Below are 17,500 nucleotides of genomic sequence, written 5' to 3' on the forward strand. Positions count from 1 at the left end.
AAAATAAAGAAAAATAAATAAACAAATAAAAAAATACAAAAAATATTTAACACCATGTATTGTTTGTGTATTAAATCTCGTAATCGGATATAGAGGATAATACAAGATACATACGTGAAAGAGCTACTGAAAAAAAAAATAAATAAAATAAACAAATAAATAAATAAGAATAAAAATAAAAATAAAAATAAAAATACCTCAATAAACAAATGAATAAATAAATAAATACACACAATTTATTCTTCTCTCTCTCTCTCTCTCTCTCTCTCTCTCTCTCTCTCTCTCTCTCTCTCTCTCTCTCCATCAAAAATACAGGAAAAGCTTTATATCTCAACACACACACACACACACACACACACACACACACACACACACACACACACACACACACACACACACACACACACACACACACACACAATAATACGTGTTTTGTTCTAGTGGTAAAATGAATGAATGAATGAATGAATGAATGAATGAATGAATGAATGAATGATTGATTGGATGAATAAAAAAATTGTAGAAAAAAAATATAAGTGAAAATATATGAAGATGAAATTAATAACGAGTAATGTCCTAATTTTTTTCCTTTCATTTTCTTTTTTAATTTCATAGTTTTAAATTTCACTACTACTACTACTACTACTACTACTACTACTACTACTACTACTACTACTACTACTACTACTACTACTACTACTACTCGTGATTTAGAAGTGTAAGGGAAGTGGAAGACAAAAACGAAAAAGATTCAGGAAAATGGAGAGAAAAAAGGAAAAGGGAAAATAAAGAAGGAAAACTGAAAAGAAAAAGACAAGAAAGAAAATAAAGAGTGAAATGAGAGAGAGAGAGAGAGAGAGAGAGAGAGAGAGAGAGAGAGAGAGAGAGAGAGAGAGAGAGAGAGAGAGAGAGAGAGGAAAAGAAGAAAAAAGAGGAAAAAAGGGAAAAGGATAACTATTTTGTACGTACGTACGTGTGTGTGTGTGTGTGTGTGTGTGTGTGTGTGTGTGTGTGTGTGTGTGTGTGTGTGTGTGTGTGCGCGCCTTGCGAAATGGAAAAAAAAAAATGAGAAATGAAAAATGTCTAAAACAAACAAAACAGCACCAAAACACACACACACACACACACACACACACACACACACACACACACACACACACACACACACACACCAAAAATGAGAAGAAAATGTGAAGCAAAAGGTGAGAGTAATTAACAAGGAGGAGAGAGAGAGAGAGAGAGAGAGAGAGAGAGAGAGAGAGAGAGAGAGAGAGAGAGAGAGAGAGAGAGAGAGAGAGAGAGAGAGAGAGAGAGTCTTTTCCGGTTGAGGAGAACTAATTGTCTATTTCTCTAAACGGTGAAAGTTACAGAGTTTGAGAGAGAGAGAGAGAGAGAGAGAGAGAGAGAGAGAGAGAGAGAGAGAGAGAGAGAGAGAGAGAGAGAGAGAGAGAGAGAGAGAGAGAGAGAGAGAGAGAGAGAATTAATGAGAACGGGGAAAAGAAAGAAGAGGAGGAAAGACTAATGTCAGAGAGAGAGAGAGAGAGAGAGAGAGAGAGAGAGAGAGAGAGAGAGAGAGAGAGAGAGAGAGAGAGAGAGAGAGAGAGAGAGAGCCGTGAGAAAGCGAAGTTAAGAGAGGAAGAAGAGTTAAAGATGAAAAAAAAACGAGAGAGAGAGAGAGAGAGAGAGAGAGAGAGAGAGAGAGAGAGAGAGAGAGAGAGAGAGAGAGAGAGAGAGAGAGAGAGAGAGAGAGAGAGAGAGAGTATAAAGATAAGGGAAGATAAAGAGAGAAAGAGACAGTATGAAATGAACAGCTTAACAACATGATGACCCAATTAAAGAGAGAGAGAGAGAGAGAGAGAGAGAGAGAGAGAGAGAGAGAGAGAGAGAGAGAGAGAGAGAGAGAGAGAGAGAGAGAGAGAGAGAATATAGCATAACAGTCAGACATATCCAGCGGTCACTGTGAAAATGATGTAAAGTCATATGAGTTAGTCACGCCAATGTGTGTGTGTGTGTGTGTGTGTGTGTGTGTGTGTGTGTGTGTGTGTGTGTGTGTGTGTGTGTGTGTGTGTGTGTGTCTAAAAAGTTATATGTATACTAAAAAAAAACTTCTTTAGGGCTAATAAAGCTTCTGTTGTTGTTGTTGTTGTTTTTTTTTGCTTTTATGAGTTTTTGTTATAATTCTAGTCTCTCTCTCTCTCTCTCTCTCTCTCTCTCTCTCTCTCTCTCTCTCTCTCTCTCTCTCTCTCTCACTACCCACCACCTTGCAACACAACACAACAGAACGCAACACAGGGAGCCGAACATTACGAAACTCCCACGAAGAATTTTTGCAGCCACTATCGTACACTTCCCAGAGACTATCGTACACCACACAGGTATAATGAAAGACAGGTAAACGTGGGCGTGGGTGCAGTGGGTTAATGTTACCTGATCAGTGCTGTAATGAGGCTTGCAGGGAACAGGTGGAGGGAGGAGAAATGAACGTAAATTGCAGGTAACTAAAACGTGAAATAAATACGAAAATGTTGGTAAATTATTGCCATTTGGAAAGACACATTGACTTTAATTAACAGATACAGGTAAGGTCGGTGCGAAAATACAGGTGAATTACAGGTAAGGAATGCGAAAATGTTGATTAATAGATCGATAGGTAGACTGACTTTATTAATTACAGGAAGATATGAAAACACAGGTAATTAATAGATACAGGTAAGGTCGGTGCGAAAATACAGGTGAATTACAGGTAAGGAATGCGAAAATGTTGATTAATAGATCGATAGGTAGACTGACTTTATTAATTACAGGTAGATATGAAAATAAAGGTAATTAATAGATACAGGTAAGGTGGGTGCAAGAATACAGGTGAATTAGAGGTAAAGGAATGCGAAAATGTAGATTAATTAATAGATCCATAGAGAGACTGACTATTAATTACAGGTAGATATGAAAATACAGGTAATTAATAGATACAAGTAAGGTGGGTTTAAGAATACAGGTGAATTAGAGGTAAGGAATGCGAAAATGTTGATTAATTAATAGATCCATAGGTAGACTGACTATTAATTACAGGAAGATATGAAAATAAAGGTAATTAATAGATGCAGGTAAGGTGGGTTTAAGAATACAGGTGAATTACAGGTAAGGAATGCGAAAATGTTGATTAATTAATAGATCGACAGGTAGACTGACTTTATTAATTACAGGTAGATATGAAAATAAAGGTAATTAATAGATTCAGGTAAGGTGGGTTTAAGAATACAGGTGAATTACAGGTAAGGAATGCGAAAATGTTGATTAATAGATCGATAGGTAGATTGACTTTATTAATTACAGGTAGATATGAAAATACAGGTAATTTATAGATACAGGTAAGGTGGGTGCAAGAATACAGGTGAATTAGAGGTAAAGGATGCGAAAATGTTGATTAATTAATAGATCCATAGGTAGACTGACTTTATTAATTACAGGTAGATATGAAAATACAGGTAATTAATAGATGCAGGTAAGGTGGGTTTAAGAATACAGGTGAATTACAGGTAAAGGATGCGAAAATGTTGATTAATTAATAGATAGACAGATACACTGATAATATAAATTGCAGGTAAACACAGGAAATTTTCTAGAAGGATAGGTAGAGTTGTATTAATAGATAAGATACAGGTAAATTACAGGTGAAAGATACGGAAATAGAAATTAATTAAATGCATTACAGATAGAATGATTTTAATAGCTGCAGGTGAAGTAGATAAAAAACACAGGTTAATTATCATAATTACAAACTTTAATTAATAGCTAAAGGTGAGGTTAACATGAATATACAGGTTAATTAATAGGATATCTACAGGTACACAAACTTTAATTAATAGTAAAGGGTTAATTACTAGACCAACAGGTGGACTTTAACCCTTTGCTACAGGTAATATATGTGGATATGAAGTGGATTTTGTACCTGGATAAACACGTACTGCTTCATAGGTGGATAGTGGACTGAAAGGGTTAATAATGTGGATAGGAGGATGAAAAACAGGTCAGGTGGATGTGTGGATAAACAGGAATGAGTGGATGAGTTAGAGTAGACAGAAGAGGCAAGTGGATTAGGTAACAAGTGGATGGGTGGAGGTGAGTTGATACCAGTATGGGAAAACAAGTGGATAAGTGGATGATTAATGGATACAGGTAAATAATCTAGCTTTGGTGGAGTGCGGGTGGATTAAAAAGGTGAGATAATAATTAAATTACCTTTCCATTTGGCTTCATTACAGGTTGTGTCTGTATGATTGTTGTTATTGTAATGGTGGTGGTGGTGGTGGTGGTGGTGGTGATGGTGGTGTGGTGGTGGTGGTGGTGGTAGTAGTAGTAGTAGTAGTAGCAGCAACAAATTCACTCTTTCTGGGAACTCTCTCTCTCTCTCTCTCTCTCTCTCTCTCTCTCTCTCTCTCTCTCTCTCTCTCTCATCCTCTCACTGCCAAAACCGGATCAAGGCCACAAAGAACAACCCACAATAACGGATCCAGCTTGCAAACTCCCAGTAAGCCGGTTACGGGAAGTCAGTCCGGTTAAGATGATAAATCCGGTGAATCCTCGCTTATCCGGGTCCCAGCGGCTCGTGTTCGGTTAACTAGAGCCGAATGCGATAAATAAAGGTCGTCAGTTCGGTTAAATGAATTGTAGTCCGGATTCCGGATGCGGTAGCAGAAAATATGAATACGTTGGTAAGTCGGACGATTGTGAAATATGTGTTCGTTTGTTTGTTCGTTCGTTCTTGCGTGTGAATTTAATTGAGTACAAATGAGAGAGAGAGAGAGAGAGAGAGAGAGAGAGAGAGAGAGAGAGAGAGAGAGAGAGAGAGAGAGAGAGAGAGAGAGAAATTATGTTCTACCTATTAATAATCAAATCTCTCTCTCTCTCTCTCTCTCTCTCTCTCTCTCTCTCTCTCTCTCTCTTCCTTTCTTTAACATTCTTTTCATTGCACTGGCTCTATTCACTAATTATTTTCATTCTTTTTCTTTTCTTTTCATCCACAAGACACAAGCAACGTATTTATTTCATTTATTATTTTTCTCTATTCCTTCTTTCTTTCCTTCTCTCTCTTTCTCTTCTTCTCTTTCTCTTTGCGCTGTTCAATGTCTCTGTGTTCTCCCCCTTCTTCCCTTGTTTACTCTTTATGTTATTACACCTATGTTTATTCATTTATTTCCCTTCTTCCCTTCCTTCTTTCTCCTTCTCTCTTTGTTTCTCCTTTTCGTCTCATTTTTCCTTACCTCCTCGTATTATCACAGCTATCGTTCACTCCTTCATCTTTATCATCCCCACTTTTATCAATGTCTCCTTTTTTATTCATCTTTATAGTACTTATGCTTTTCTTTATCAATAATCTGTTATCCACTCTTCTTTATTATATGTTTTATTGTTCCCTCAGTTCTTTATTTATGTTTATTTATGTATTCGTACTTATCTTTCGTTATTTATTTATTTTTTTATCAATGTTCTTTTCTATTATCATTTTTTATCGGTATTTCATTGTATTTTATTTATCAGTTATGTCATGTCCTTTTTGTGTTATTTCAATACAAATCACCTTTTTCTTTTTATTTCCTTAATTATCATTTCTATTTACATCTCCTTTATGAATTTCTTTATCAGTCACCCCATTCATCTTTCCGTTTTTTATGAAGTGTCTGGTTATTTTCACTATTCCAATATTTATCACTCATACTAGTATCTCATGTATTCCATTTTTCCTCATATTTATCTATTTTCCTTTTAGTAATTGTCTTTACGCTATTCCCCCCCCCTCTAGTCTCACACTCCTTCCGTTTTCTGTTGTTTAATCTTTCTTTTTTACCAGGCACCAATCATACCTGTTCTATCTCACCTGTATTTGTAACCTGTATGTCATTGCACCTTTAATCATCCTGGCCTTTGTTGAGGTGTGTGTGTGTGTGTGTGTGTGTGTGTGTGTGTGTGTGTGTGTGTGTGTACGTGTGTGTACGTGTGTGTGAAGGGTATTTCTCACTGCAATGTGTGATATAGAAATATTTAGCGCACTATTGTTTTTTTCATTGTTTCATTGTAGTGGTGGTTGTGGTGGTGGTGGTGGTGGTGGTGGTGGTGGTAGTAGTAGTAGTAGTAGTAGTAGTAGTAGTAGTAGTAGTAGTATAATAGCAACAACTGTACAAAATAATAATAATAATAATAATAATAATAATAATAATAATAATAATAATAAACAATTCTGTACACATTAATTAATAAAAATTCTGCAAGCATGTAATTTTAAGGACATTTCAGTCTTAACAACCAAAAGACCGAGAGAGAGAGAGAGAGAGAGAGAGAGAGAGAGAGAGAGAGAGAGAGAGAGAGAGAGAGAGAGAGAGAGAGAGAGAGAGGAAAATTCTCTGGCAATACCACTACATACCACTACATCATTTAACAAGCTCACTCTGTCCCACACCAGTTGCCACAAGTAAATAATTCTACTTCACTTTGCTGGCACACACACACACACACACACACACACACACACACACACACACACACACACACACACACACACACTTTTCTTTCATTTTTCTTTACACAAAACACACGTGAAACTTTTTCCTGCAAATATACGACTATTTTTTTTTTCTCAAACTTGATCTTTTTACCGTTGTTACTGATCTTCCTTCTCTCTCTCTCTCTCTCTCTCTCTCTCTCTCTCTCTCTCTCTCTCTCTCTCTCTCTCTCTCTCTCTCTCTTTCTGATCTTTTAAAAGGCGAAAAAGTAAAAAATGAAAATAAAATAAATAGAAAGGAAGGGAAAAGTATAAAAAATGAAGGAAAATATGAAACTAAATTAAGGAGTTGGAAGAAAATAAAAAAAAAATAAACGTAAAAAGTAATAAAAGATAAAAGAGGGTAAAGAAAAATAAAAGAAAAAGATTAAAAGGATGAGAAAGTTGTAAAAATAAAGGAAAACTAAAACAAATGAAAAAAATAAATTGCAAAAAATAAAAATAACAATAGACAAAAAAAACAATAAAAAAACAGGAATAAAACAAACAAACAAACACGGAATAAAAACAAACAAACAAACAAACAAACAAACAAACAAACAAATAAATAAAGAAAGCTTCTAGAGAACTAATCAATAAAGTCCATTACCAAAGATCCCTTGTAGAGTAAAGCACGCGATTTACGTACGAACACACGCGAGGGAGAAACATAATTAACTTTACACACACACACACACACACTTTACACACACACACACACACACACACACACACACACACACACACACACGGACCGAAAACTTGCATTCTTTCTTTATTAATTCCACGTATTTCAGCTTAAGCGTGTGGAATTTGCTTAATTTACTGTCACCAATTCTGGCTTTATAATTGAATTGTGGCTTTATAATTGAATTGTGGCTTTATATTTGAATTGTGGCTTTATTTTTTAATTGTGGCTTTATATTTGAATTGTGGCTTTATTTTTTAATTGTGGCTTTATATTTGAATTGTGGCTTTATATTTGAATTGTGGCTTTATATTTGAATTGTGGCTTTATATTTGAATTGTGGCTTTATATTTGAATTGTGGCTTTATATTTGAATTCTGGCTTTATATTTGAATTGTGGCTTTATATTTTAATTGTGGCTTTATAATTGAATTGTGGCTTTATATTTGAATTGTGGCTTTATATTTGAATTCTGGCTTTATATTTGAATTGTGGCTTTATTTTTTAATTGTGGCTTTATAATTGAATTGTGGCTTTATAATTGAATTGTGGCTTTATATTTGAATTGTGGCTTTATATTTGAATTGTGGCTTTATATTTGAATTGTGGCTTTATATTTGAATTGTGGCTTTATATTTGAATTGTGGCTTTATAATTGAATTGTGGCTTTATGTATCACTTCCTTCACTGTATTAACCGTCTTAAATCACGGGTCACTCTCTTGAAAAGCCTTTTAAAGCAAGAAAACGGGAAAAATGACAATTATTCTAACACAAACACGAATCCACTCGCTTCAAATATAGGAAAAAAATAAATAAATACTCTTAAGCCATTTAAATTACAGCTCACATCTTGACAAGCCTTTTAAAGCAAGAAACAAGAAAAATAACAATTACTATAACACAAACATGCATTCACTCCCTTCAAAGATAGGCAGAAAAACAAGTCTACTCTTTTAACCCATTTGAATTACACCTCACTATTTTCACAAGCCTTTTAAAGCAAGAACTAAGAAAAAAACAAGAAAATAACAGTCACTTTAACGCATCCAGCCATTAAACTGGTCTCAATTATATAAAAAAACACAAAAAACACGATCTTAAGCCAATTAAAATTAAGAAAATCGAACAGGTACATTAACTTACGGCTCCTCACGTGCTAATTACCGTACCGTACCTGCACCAACCATCCAGGCGTACAGGTATACAGGTAAACACCAACAGAAAACGGGGATATTTTCAGGGGGTGCTCATATATTAGGTTAATTCCCACAAAACACAAGCTGGTAACTGAGAGAGCGCTTTGATTGGCTGCGCGTTTGAGCCAATGGGGAGTCTTCAATTTCGCCTCCCTTTCCTCCCCCCATTCATCTTCGTGTAGCCATATTTCTCTGCTTTATTCTAATTTATTCTCTATTCCCTCCCTTCATTTGTTATTTTCCTTTGTTCTTGATCTGTTGTGGGGGAGGGAGGGAGATAGGGAGGGAGGGAGGGAGGGAGGGAGGGAGGGAGGGAAGAGGGAGAAAGGGAGGGAAGAGGAAAGGAGGGAGGAAAGGTAGACAAAGAAAATGAGTAAGCAAGGGTGGAAGGTTGTAAGGAGGAAGAGGAAGAAGAGGAGGAGGAGGAGGAGGAGGAGGAGGAGGAGGAGGAGGAGGAGGAGGAGGAGGAGGAGGAGGAGGAGGAGGAGGAGGAGGAGGAGGAGGAGATTATTTAGTAGAGGGAGAAGAATATCGAGTAAATGAAGGAACAGGAAGACGAGGTGATAAAAGAAAGGAAGAGAGAGAGAGAGAGAGAGAGAGAGAGAGAGAGAGAGAGAGAGAGAGAGAGAGAGAGAGAGAGAGAGAGAGAGAGAGAGAGAATTAACGCAAGAAGAATAAAGGAGAAGAGCGGAAGGAGAGACAAATGAGGAAGACAAGATAAAGGAAGGAGAAAGAGAAACAGAGAAGAGAAAGAAAGAAAAAAAAAATGAAAATGAAAAAAACGAAAAATAAAATAAAAAAAATAAATAAAATGAGAGAAAAATGTAAAATAAAAGAGAAAAATGAAAGACATGAAAGAATAATTATAACGAAGAAGGAGAGGAAGAAGATTAGAAGAGAAGAACAAACAGAGGGTGAAGAGAAACAAGGAAACAAGCAAATGATGAACTTAAATAGAAGGAGAGAAGGGAGAAAGAGAGAGAGAGAGGGAGAGAGAAGGGGAGGAAGGAGGTAAAGGTGAAAGGACAACAAAGGAGGAGGAGGAGGAGGAGGAGGAGGAGGAGGAGGAGGAGGAGGAGGAGGAGGTGGAGGTGGAGGAGGAGAGAGAGAGAGAGAGAGAGAGAGAGGGAAGAATGAGGTCAAGAAAAGCAGGTAAGTGAGAGAGAGAGAGAGAGAGAGAGAGAGAGAGAGAGAGAGAGAGAGAGAGAGAGAGAGAGAGAGAGAGAGAGAGAGAGAGAGAGAGTTGAAACACGAGCAGAGGGAAGGAAAGAGGAAGGGAAAAAAACGAAGAGATGAAAGGGAAAATAATTTGAGAAGGAAAAATGAGAGAATAGGAAGACGAAAAGAAAATGGAAGAGCAGAAAAATAAGAAGAGGGAAAAAAAGGAAAAGAATAACAAGGATAGGGAAACAAAAAGAAGGGGAAATAAGAGATAGATAATAGTAAAGGAGGAGCGGAGAGAAAAGAGGAAAAAGGAAACAGGAAAAAAATTCAAACAAGAAAAAAGGAAAGACATGAAAGATAATATAAGAAATAGGAAGACAAAGAAGGAAAAAGAGAGGCAAGGGGGAAGGAAAAAGGGAAAAAATAGAAGGAAAATAAAAAAATCTAGAAAGAGGAAAAAAGAAAAAAGTGAAGAAAAAAGAGATAAGCAAGAAAAATCAAGAAAAAAACAGAGGAATAATAAAAAGTAAAAGAAGAAAAGAAGGAAAAGTCGAGGAAAAGAGAAAAAGGAATAGGGAAAAATAAAATAAGGAAAAAAAGAAAAAAATACAGGAAAATAGCAAAATAAGAGGGAAAGAAGGAAAATAAAAGGAAAAAAGAAAGAAGAAAAAATAGGGCAAAAAAAGGAGGAAAAAAACACCAAAGAAGGAAAACAGAAAAAAACAGGAAAAAAGGCAGAAAAATTACAAAAAAAAAAAAAAAAAACAGGAAAAAAGGATGAAAATTAAGGGAAAAAGGGGAAGGAAAATTAGGGAAACTTACCTGCAGGAAAAATACGACAAAATTAATCATTTTCTACCTGACTTGCCACACCTGACCTTGGAGAGAGGAAGTAATTAAGGTAACCAGGCAGGTGTGTGTGTGTGTGTGTGTGTGTGTGTGTGTGTGTGTGTGTGTGTGTGTGTGTGTGTGTGTGTGTGTGTGTGTGTGTGTTGATGCCCCATTTGAGAAAACAGAGGTAAAATAAAAATCACTCTCTCTCTCTCTCTCTCTCTCTCTCTCTCTCTCTCTCTCTCTCTCTCAGCAAGGAACGAAATCAGAAGGTATTACTTATGAATTCTGATACGATCTCCACCTCTCCACTAGACTCGAGGAGGAGGAGGAGGAGGAGGAGGAGGAGGAGGAGGAGGAGGAGGAGGAGGAGGAGGAGGAGGAGGAGGAGGATTTTAAAGGAGGAAGAGGCAATTGGAGGTGAGGAAAAGCCGACAAGAAAAGAGGATATGTAAGGGAGAGGAGGAGGAGGAGGAGGAGGAGGAGGAGGAGGAGGAGGAGGAGGAGGAGGAGGAGGAGGAGGAAGAAGTGAGAAAATAGAACAGGAAAGAAAGAGGAAAATATGAAAAATATATAAAGAAAACTGGTGCCCAATAATAATAATAATAATAATAATAATAATAATAATAATAATAATAATAATAATAATAAACAAAATTAACTGCCAACTATCTATATATATATTTAAAAAAGACCCCCCTTAAAAAAAAAAAAAAAAACGAGAGCCGCGCTACCAAAAAGAAAACGGGATGTCGAGGGGTGACTTAATTAACGTGGCGATTAATGATGTTTATTAATGAGAAAAAATGGGTTTGTGGAGACCTTCTTTGCCTCTCCTTAACTAAAAGAGGCGAAAGAGAAAGGGAGGGAGGGGGGAAAGGAATGTGGGGGAGGAGGAAGGGAGAAAAGTGAGAGAAAGGAGGAAGGGAGGGAAGGAGAGAGGGATAAAGAGTTAGGAACGGTAATTACGAGAGAGAGAGAGAGAGAGAGAGAGAGAGAGAGAGAGAGAGAGAGAGAGAGAGACGTTAAACAAACACTGACAAAAAATAAATAAAAAAAATAAAAAAATATAAGCGTCAGGTCAAGTTCAAATGAGTCACCGGCAGCTTTCAAGGTCAAAGGTCACCGTGCATATTAAATAGAAGGTCAAGGTGTGAATTTATAAAGTAAGAGGAATAAGTAAAGGGTAGAAGTGAGAGGGAGAGGGAGAGAGAGGAAGGGAGGGAGGGAGAGAGGGAGAGTGTAGTTAAGGGAGGGAGGGAGGGAGGGAGGGAGGGAGGGAAGGAAGAAAGGAAGGAAGGAAGGAAGAAAGAAAGAAAGAAAGAAAGAAAGAAAGAAAGAGAGAGAAAGAAAGAAAGAAAGAAAGAAAGAAAGAAAGAAAGAAAGGAAGGAAGGAAGGAAGGAAGGAAGGAAGGAAGGAAAGAAAGAAAGGAAAGAAAAGAAGGAAGGAAGGAAGGAAGGAAGGAAGGAAGGAAGAAAAAACAAACAAGAAATAAATAAACAATAAACGAGGGGCATGAAATAAACAACAAGAACAACAACAACAACAACAACAAGAACAACAACAACAAACAAACAAACAAACAAACAAAAATAAAACACTAAGAAAAACAAACAAAAAACAAAACAAAAAACAAAAAACAAAAACAAGTACAAAACAGGTCAACAAAACACAAAACAAACAGGTGCATGGATGAGGTCATGAGGTCAGAGGTCAGGGAGTCGAGGTCAAAGATAGCAAGGTGATGGGGGAAAGGGGGAGGGGAGGAGAAGGAGGAGGAGGAGGAGGAGGAGGAGGAGGAGGAGGAGGAGGAGGAGGAGGAGGAGGTAGAGGGATTAAGAGGGGAAAAAGGGTGTTTCCAGGTAAGGTAGCCAGTAATTACAGCTGATTGTGCCTACCTGTACCTGTCCTGAACGTGTTAGGTATATTTTGGGAGGAGGAGGAGGAGGAGGAGGAGGAGGAGGAGGAGGAGGAGGAGGAGGAGGAGGAGGAGGAGGAGGAGGAGGAGGGAATATAAGAGGCGAAGGGAGGAGAGAATTTGAACGAAGACACAAGGAGAGAGGGAAGAAGGTGAGGAGAGAAGAGGGGAAGAGAAGAGGGTAGAAGGGAAAATACCGAGGAGGAAGATTAGGAAGAGGAGGGGAAGAGAAGGGAGGAGAGGGAAACACAAAGGAGAGGGAAGAGAAGAGAGTGGATGGGAGGAGGAAAGGAGAAATGGCAAGAAATGAAAGGAAGGAGAGAGAGAGAGAGAGAGAGAGAGAGAGAGAGAGAGAGAGAGAGAGAGAGAGAGAGAGAGAGAGAGAGAGAGAGAAACTATAAAATAAAAGAACAAACAAACTCAAAAAGAACAGAAGAGAAAAATAAAAAAAATAAGAAAAGAAAAAAAAAATTCAGCCTAAGCATCGAACCCAGAACGAGAGAAGGACAAGAAGTGAACCAAGGAGCCAGCAGGAAGGGAAGGGAAGGGTGAAGGGGAGGGGGGAGGCGGGGAAGGGTGGGGGTGAGTTACAGGTGAGGCAGACAGCTTTATTAACCAGGTAAGGCTGAGGTGATTAGCCTCTTTGTTATGCTAATTACTCTCCTGCCAGGTGTGTATACAGGTTAATTAGGACACAGGTAGCCTCCTATTCCAGAGAGAGAGAGAGAGAGAGAGAGAGAGAGAGAGAGAGAGAGAGAGAGAGAGAGAGAGAGAGAGAGAGAGAGAGATTAGGAAAAGGAAGAAAATTTTAAGACAATACTAGAAAAAAAAGGGAAAACGAACAGAAAACGGGAAAGTGGAAACAAAAATAAAGGGAAAATAGAAAAATGTGTGAGTGGGCGTGCGTGTGGAAGGATAGATAACACACACACACACACACACACACACACACACACACACACACACACACACACACACACACACACACACACAGGTACAAAAAATGTCAAAACAAATCAAATTATTAATTCTCCCAAAAGGAAAACATTTTGCATGAAAGAAAAACAAATATCTGCAATAAATAAACGATAAATGCATTACCAAATATGTCTCTCTCTCTCTCTCTCTCTCTCTCTCTCTCTCTGTATAATACCTGAATCTATTTATTTCTGTATTCATCCCTGCTTGTTTTTGTGTTTAAATATACAAAGATATAATGTCAATAACTATACATGGAGCTAACCTAACTTAACCTAACTTAATCTCACGTAACTTCACCTAACTTAGCTTAACCTAACCAAACTTAACAATGAACCCAACCTAACTTAACCTAACGTAACCTAACTTAACCTAACCTAACTTAACCTAACCTAACTTAACTCAACCTAACCGAACTTAAAAATGAACCAAACCTAACCTAACTTAACCTAACCTAACTTAACTTAACCTAACCCAACCTAACCTAACCTAACTTAACCTAACCTCAGCTAACCTAACTTAACCCAACCTAACTTAACCTCACCGTATTTTCACCAGAGTAAGTTAAATGTTAAGCGTGAATACCATAGACTTTCGGAGCCAAACAACCTGCACAGTCTCTCTCTCTCTCTCTCTCTCTCTCTCTCTCTCTCTCTCTCTCTCTCTCTCTCTCTCTCTCTCTCTCTCTCTCTCTCTCTCTCTCTCTCTCTCTCATTAAGTCAACCCATTCCATCACCTAACCAGTCTCCCACTCACTGTACAAGCTACCTAATCACTCTCTAGTTCACTATACAAACTGCCTAATCACTCTCTCTCACTGTATAAACTCTAATATCACACTCTCTCATTGTACAAGCTCCCTAATCACTATCTCACTGTGCAAACTACCTAATTACTCTCTCACTCTCTCTCTCACTGTACTAACTACCTAATCACTCTCTCTCTTTTCGATATCATTAAAAGTGGAGGGGTACCATCAAATCAGCCTTATTTTCCTAGATGTCAAAATGTCTGATTTCCTTCACTACTTATCTAATGCATAATAATTGCTTTTTCTGGACTTGATGTTGCTCCTATGAAAAATAAATAAATAATAATAATAATGGTAGGAAATTTAAATCTTTTCTAATTGGTTTTAATAATGGAGTAAAATTTAAAAGCTGTTTATATATATATTTTTTTCTCTCGATCTTTGTAATATTATTGAATTTAATTTCTTTGTAAGTAATAAAAATGATAAACTGGACGTATTTTTTTTTTAATAGACCATAAAAACAATGTGATATGAAACTATTCCTACTTCAAATCTGTTAATATAATGTGCGTTTGTTTGTTTGTTTTTTTTAATATGTTCTAAAATAACACTTACTTCCCCCGCGTCGGAGTTTTTCACTGGGATCTGTAAAAAAAAAAAAAAAAAAAAAAAAAAAAACAAAACAAGTATAAATAGAAAGTTCAAATTAAGGTATGTATTTTAAATAACTCCTACTCAATTAAACTTACTTGTACCGCATCAAAATTCTTCACAGGGACTTTTAAATGATATGCAGAAAGGAAATGTTGAAATAATCAGTGTTTTCCTTCCATAACCGCTACTCAACATCACTTGCAACGATTAAAATTATTCATAAGGGCAGCCTGATTACAACAAGTGCATTATTACATCAAACATTCCTCTCAGAATTGAAATAAGGCAAACATTTACAAATTATCATACAATAATAAAAAGAAGGAGAGAGAAAACATGAAAAAATTTATAATAGAACTCTTCGTCACACACACACACACACACACACACACACACACACACACACACACACACACCAGCATATCATTAACGAGAGAGAGAGAGAGAGAGAGAGAGAGAGAGAGAGAGAGAGAGAGAGAGAGAGAGAGAGAGAGAGAGAGAGAGAGAGAGAGAGAGAGAGAGAGCCAAAGTTTACTCCTCTTCCTCCTCCTTCTCCTCCTACTCGTCAACAAGGAAAGAAAACGAAAAAAAAAAAAATCTAAACGAGATCCATTCACCACAGAAAACGGGCAGTGGTGACCAGTACTCCAACCTTCTCAGAAAACGGGAAGAAAACAAAGGAGTGCTACAAAGGAAAACGGGACATCAGCGACCAAAGGGGAGGGGAGACTCTTAAAAAAATAACATTAAACTTTGTCCTCTGGGGAAAGAAAAAAGAAAGAAAGAAAGAAAAAAAATAACACTAAAAAGAAAACGGAAATGCTGAAGAAAACGGGGAAGAGTGAGTGTCTTACATTTAGAGGAGGAAGAGAAAGAGGAAGAGGAGGAAGAGGAAGATGAAGACGAGGATAAGAAAGAGGAGGAGAACGAGGAAGGAGGAGAAAGACTTCTAAAAAGAAAAGGAGGAGAAAAATGAGGAGTCGAAGAGGAGGAGGAGGAAGATGAGGAGGAGGAGAAGGAGGAGTCAATAAGAAAGAGGAGAAAGAGGAAAAATGAGAAGACCAAAAGCGAAATAAGAAAACGAAGAATGAACAAAGAAAAGAATAAAGAGAAATAGAGAAAAGGTGGAAAAGAAGAAAGAAGAAAGACGAAAGACAGAGACAGAGAGAGAGAGAGAGAGAGAGAGAGAGAGAGAGAGAGAGAGAGAGAGAGAGAGAGAGAGAGAGAAATATAAAGTCTTGTGGACAGGAAGAAGGGAGGGACAAAAGGAAGGAAGTGAGAGAAAGAGAAAAGGAAGAAGCAGAAACCGAGGAAGAGGAAGATTTATTGAGAGAGAGAGAGAGAGAGAGAGAGAGAGAGAGAGAGAGAGAGAGAGAGAGAGAGAGAGAGAGAGAGAGAGAGAGAGAGAGAGAGAGAGAGAGAGAGAGAGAGAGAGTAAAACCCACGAAAAACATCCACCACCACCACGACTACCACTACAACCACCACCACCACCACCACCACTACTACTACTACTACTACTACTACTACTACTACTACTACTACACATATTTACCTGCACACTAATTAACAGGGCATACCTTTGTTCACCAGGTAATTAAAGAACACAATAAGCCAGGTATTTAAAAGAGAAAACACACGCACACACACACACACACACAAACACAGACAGAGACAGAGAGAGAGAGAGAGAGAGAGAGAGAGAGAGAGAGAGAGAGAGAGAGAGAGGGAAGGGGTGTGAGCAAACATAAGAAAAAAAGAGAAAAATTAAACAAAGGAGAGAAATATAAAAGAAAATAACTGGAGAGCGAGAGCGAGAGAGAGAGAGAGAGAGAGAGAGAGAGAGAGAGAGAGAGAGAGAGAGAGAGAGCAAATACCACAAGAGTGTAAGATGAGAGGGAGTGAAGAAGACAAGGAATGTGAGAAAAGGTGAGAGTGACAGTCATTTGCATACTTACCTGAGTTCCCGCCAGGTGAGAGAGAGAGAGAGAGAGAGAGAGAGAGAGAGAGAGAGAGAGAGAGAGAGAGAGAGAGAGAGGGGATGAACATTAGAGAAAACAGTGACTTAATTGACGTACGCTAATTGTCTTTAATTGGGACCGACCTCACCAGAATGTTAATCACTTTACAATTACCGAGAGAAAATAGTACAAGGAAAAAAAAATAGTACGATCGTTAAATAGTAAAATATTGAAATAAGAAAGGAAAAAAAGATAAATGAAAGAAGAAATATAATAAATGTAAAAATGATGAATATGGAGCGAACGAGAGAGAGAGAGAGAGAGAGAGAGAGAGAGAGAGAGAGAGAGAGAGAGAGAGAGAGAGAGAGAGAGGATATACTTAACCAAAGCCAGTAACTCTCTCTGCGACAGGGAACAATAAATATCACAAGATTTAGCACCAATAAGGGACTCTGCCACAAGGGTGAGGATGCGAGACTAATGCCTAATAAATTGACCTTTATTAGCAGTTTATCGAAGTCACTCCTGTGTTAGCGCCACCTTTACCGGGAACTCACTCCGTTTTCTTTCATACACGTTTTCTTTCTTTGTTTGCAGTGGTAGTGTTATTTTTATTATCGTTGATGTTGTTGTTGTTGTTGTTGTTGGTATTGGTAGCGTTAGTTTGTTTACTACTACTACTACTACTACTACTACTACTACTACTACTACTAACCGTTTTCTTTCATTCCAGAGAGGAGCAAAGACAAGCGGAAGAAGAGAAGAAGGAGGAGAAAGAGAAGAGAGGAAGGAGTCAAAGAAAATGGGAGGAGATACTA

At 37.6% G+C, this 17,500-nt stretch overlaps 1 protein-coding gene across 3 annotated transcripts in view; it reads left to right on the plus strand.

Annotated features, from left to right (window-relative positions):
* LOC135093883 (protein turtle-like) overlaps nt 1–17,500 on the plus strand; it is a 178,294-nt gene that overhangs the window by 22,797 nt on the left and 137,997 nt on the right. For all 3 annotated transcript variants that reach the window (XM_063993514.1, XM_063993512.1, XM_063993513.1), the window contains exon 2: nt 17,416–17,500. This exon is cut by the window's right edge and continues 1,175 nt beyond it. The gene's annotated coding sequence lies outside the window, so the exon portion shown is untranslated. The remainder of the gene's footprint in view (nt 1–17,415) is intronic.

Source organism: Scylla paramamosain, chromosome 44 (assembly GCF_035594125.1).
Source record: "Scylla paramamosain isolate STU-SP2022 chromosome 44, ASM3559412v1, whole genome shotgun sequence".
In the NCBI taxonomy this organism is placed as follows: Eukaryota; Metazoa; Arthropoda; class Malacostraca; order Decapoda; family Portunidae; genus Scylla; species Scylla paramamosain.